This window comes from Microcaecilia unicolor, chromosome 6 (genome assembly GCF_901765095.1).
Source record: "Microcaecilia unicolor chromosome 6, aMicUni1.1, whole genome shotgun sequence".
In the NCBI taxonomy this organism is placed as follows: Eukaryota; Metazoa; Chordata; class Amphibia; order Gymnophiona; family Siphonopidae; genus Microcaecilia; species Microcaecilia unicolor.
The window spans coordinates 328,887,222-328,891,839 of NC_044036.1; positions in this window are offsets into that span (position 1 = coordinate 328,887,222).

Sequence of the window (4,618 nt, forward strand, 5' to 3'; positions counted from 1 at the left end):
CAGCTATGATTAATGGAAAGAAAATTATCAGGTATGATACATAATTTTACCTTCCATATCATCAAGCTGATCAATCCATAGACTGGTGGGATGTACCGAAGCAGTACTCACCCAGGGCGGGACATTGAAATCCCTGACCTCAACACTGAAGCTCCAAACCGGGCCTCCGCCCGTGCAGCCACAGTCAAGCGGTAATGCTTGGAGAATGTATGAGCCGAAGCCCAAGTTGCCGCCTTGCATATCTCTTCCAAGGAGACGGACCCGGCCTCTGCCATCGAGGCCAGCCTGAGCTCTAGTGGAGTGAGCCTTCAGCTGGATAGGCGGCACCTTCCCGCGGCCACATAAGCCGCTGCAATGGCTTCCTTGACCCATCTTGCCACTGTAGGCTTAGCAGCCTGCAGACCCTTACGAGGACCTGCAAACAGGACAAACAGATGATCCGATTTCCGGAACTCATTGGTCACTTCCAAGTATCTGATGATGACTCGTCTCACATCCAGATATTTAAGAGCAGAGTACTCCTCTGGGTAGTCCTCCCTACGAAAGGAAGGGAGACAGAGCTGCTGATTCACATGGAAGCGAGAAACAATCTTGGGCAGGAAGGAAGGCACTGTGCGAATAGTCACTCCTGCCTCAGTGAACTGCAGAAAGGGCTCTTGACATGAGAGCGCCTGGAGCTCGGAAACTCTTCTGGCTGAAGTGATAGCCACCAAAAAGACTGCTTTCAACGTCAGGTCTTTCAGAGATGCCCTCGACAAGGGTTCAAAAGGCGGCTTCTGCAACGCTCTTAGCACCAGGTTGAGATTCCACGCAGGCACCACTGAGTGCAGAGGAGGGCGCAGGTGATTAACTCCCTTGAGAAAGCGCACCACATCTGGCTGCGAAGCCAGGGAAGCACCCTTCAGGCGGCCCCTGAAGCAAGCCAGAGCCGCTACCTGGACTTTAAGGGAACTGAGCGACAGGCCTTTCTCCAGACCTTCTTGCAGGAATGCCAACACTGAAGAAATTGGAGCAGTGAAGGGAGAAAGTGAGCCTGCTTCACACCACGCTGCAAATATACGCCAAACCCTGGCGTAAGCAGTAGAAGTAGAGCGCTTCCTCGCTCTCAGCATAGTGGCGATGACCTTGTCTGAGAAGCCCTTCTTTCTCAGACGCTGCCGCTCAATAGCCAGGCCGTAAGACCAAAGGGGGAGGGATCCTCCCTCACCACGGGACCCTGATGTAACAGGCCCTGCTCCACTGGCAGCCGCAGAGGATCATCGACTGAGAACCTGATCAAGTCCGCATACCAGGGACGTCTGGGCCAATCCGGACCCACCAGGATTATCCTGCCGGGATGCTTTGCCACCCGGTCTAGCACCCTGCCCAACATGGGCCAGGGCGGGAACACATAGAGAAGCTCTTGAGTCGGCCACTGTTGGAGAAGAGCATCTACTCCCAGGGATCGAGGGTCCCGTCCTCTGCTGAAAAAGCGCGGCACTTGGCAATTGGCCGATGACGCCATCAGATCTAGGCTCGGCTGGCCCCAGCGCTTCGTGATGTCCAAGAACGCCTGAGCAGATAGCTGCCACTCTCCGGGCTCCAAGGTATGGCGACTGAGAAAGTCCGCCTTGACATTCATGACTCCGGCAATGTGGGCCGCTGACAGCTGCTCCAGGTTCGCTTCTGCCCACTGGCATAGATTCATAGCCTCCTTGGCTAGAGGGGCGCTCTTGGTACCTCCCTGGCGGTTGACATAGGCCACAGCCGTGGCATTGTCCGACAGGACCCGTACCGGCTTCAACACCAGTACCGGGATGAACTCCAAAAGCGCCAACCGAATGGCTCTGAGTTCCAGGAGGTTGATAGACCACTTTGCCTCTGCAGACCAGAGCCCCTGCGCTGTCCTTCCCAAGCAGTGGGCTCCCCAGCCCGACAAAGAGGCGTCCGTCGTGACGACAATCCACTCCGGGGTCACCAGAGGCATTCCCGCAGACAACTTGTCTGTCTGCATCCACCAGCTCAGCGCCTTGCGCACTGCTGGGTCCAAGGGAAGGCGCACAGCATAATCCTCCGACATCGGAGTCCAGCGCTGCAGCAGAGATTGTTGTAGTGGTCTCATATGAGCCCTGGCCCAGGGCACTACTTCCATCGTGGCCGTCATAGAGCCCAACAGCTGCACATAGTCCCAAGCCCGAAGAGGAGAGGCTACTAGGAACTGGTCCACCTGAGCCTGAAGCTTGACAAACCGATTGTCTGGCAGGAACACTCTGCCCACTTGGGTGTCGAATCGAACTCCCAGATACTCCAGGGACTGAGTCGGGCGCAGCTGGCTTTTCTCCCAGTTGATGATCCATCCCAGGGAGCTCAAAAGAGCAACTACCCGGTCCACAGCTTTGCCGCACTCTGCATAAGAGGGGGCTCGGATCAACCAGTCGTCCAGATAAGGATGGACTTGTACTCCTTCCTTTCGCAGGAAGGCCGCGATGACCACCATTACTTTGGAAAAGGTCCGCGGAGCAGTAGCCAACCCGAACGGGAGGGCTCTGAACTGGAAGTGTCGGCCCAGGACTGCAAAACGCAGAAAGCGTTGATGAGGAGGCCAGATGGGAATATGCAAGTACGCTTCCTTGATGTCCAAGGATGCCAGGTACTCCCCTGCCTTCACTGCCGCTATAACAGAGCGTAGAGTCTCCATGCGAAAGTGCCGCACTTTCAAGGCCCGATTGACCCCTTTGAGGTCGAGGATAGGCCGGACAGAACCTCCTTTATTTGGTACCACAAAGTAAATGGAGTAACGCCCCTTGCCAAGCTGACTTTCTGGCACCGGAACGACCGCACCCAGGCGGATCAGATTGTCCAAAGTCTGCTGCACTGCCACAGCTTTGACCGGAGACTTGCAGGGAGAGAGTACAAACCCGTCTCTTAAGGGTCGGCAGAACTCTAGCTTGTAGCCGTCTCTGATGACTTCCAGCACCCAAGCGTCTGAAGTTATTGTGGTCCACTCGCCCAGAAACGAGGACAGCCGTCCTCCAATCTGCACTGGGGCGTGGACCAAGGCCCCGTCATTGGGTACGAGACCCTGGGGGAGGACCGGAGGGAGCACCTCCGGGACGGCGGTCTCTGCGAAAGGAATGCTGCTTGGGGGAGAAATTCCTCTTAAAGGAAGAGGGGGCAGAGGAACCCGACCTGCCCGGGCGGTACCGACGGGCTTCCTGAAACCGTCCTCTGGAGGTACCAGGACGAGTACTAGCCCGAGCCCTGACCTCTGGTAACTTCTTGCCCTTAGACGTGCCGAGATCGGTCCACGATTTGTCCAGCTCGACCCCAAAGAGCAGCTTGCCTTTAAAAGGCAATCTAGCCAGGCGGGATTTAGAGGCGTGGTCAGCAGACCAATGTTTCAGCCAAAGCCACCGCCGCGCAGAGATTGTCTGAGCCATGCCTTTAGCTGAGGCCCTCAAGACATCATACAGCAAGTCTGCCAAATAGGCTAAGCCCGATTCCAGGGCCAGCCAATCAGGCCCTCAAGGAATGATCCGAGGGGGAAGCCCGCTGCACCATAGTCAGGCACGCCCTGGCCACATAGGAGCCGCAAACTGAGGCCTGCAAACTTAAAGCAGCCGCCTCAAAGGACGACCTTAAGGCCGCCTCCAATCTTCTGTCTTGGGCGTCCTTTAGGGCCGTGCCACCTTCCACCGGCAACGCCCTTTTCTTAGTCACCGCAGTGATTAAAGAATCCACGGTAGGCCACAGATAGGCCTCACGTTCACTTTCAGTCAAAGGATAGAGGCGGGACATAGCCCTAGCCACTTTAAGGCTCGCTTCAGGGACATCCCATTGAGCCGAAATTAAGGTGTGCATGGCATCATGCACGTGAAAGGTTCTAGGCGGGCGCTTCGTCCCCAGCATAATGGCAGAGCCAACAGGGGCTGAGGGAGAGACGTCCTCCGGAGAGGAAATCTTCAAAGTGTCCATGGCCTGTATCAACAGGTTGGGCAAATCCTCTGAGCTAAAAAGCCGCGCTGCAGAGGGGTCATCCGCTCCATCCTAGCGGGGATCCGTCTCCTCCAAGGAATCCGCAAAGGACCGTTGGGAGAACTCAGATACGCTGCCCTCATCTACATCGGAGGAGACAAAGTCCTCCAAGGCCCGGGAATCAACCCGAGGGCGTTTACCTCTGGGAACCTCAACCTCTTTACCAGACGAGGGAGCAGGGGCAGCGTTTTGCATAAGGAAGGCCTGATGCAGCAGCAAAACAAACTCGGGGGAGAAACCCCCCAGACTGTGCACTTCCGCAGCCTGGGCTACAGCCCTAGACGCACCCTCAACCGGCGCTCGCAAGAGCGTTGGGAGAGACATGCTGCGCATTCCAAAATGGCGTCCGGCGCGACACTCCGCAAAGGAGCCGCGCGGGAAGAACGGCACTTAACTTTAGCCGCTTTTGTGCCGTTGCCCAAATTAAGGGCGTTCATGGCATTAATGTCTCCAACCTCAAGGGCGGCCCAAGAAGAAGCCGTCCGAGCCGCGTGGCCGGCCAAGATGGCGGAGGCGAGGAGCTGGGGATGGGCGTTTATGGCGGGAAACACCGCCACGCAGAGGAAGGACCGGGACATTCATCGGTCACTAAACTGTCACCCAA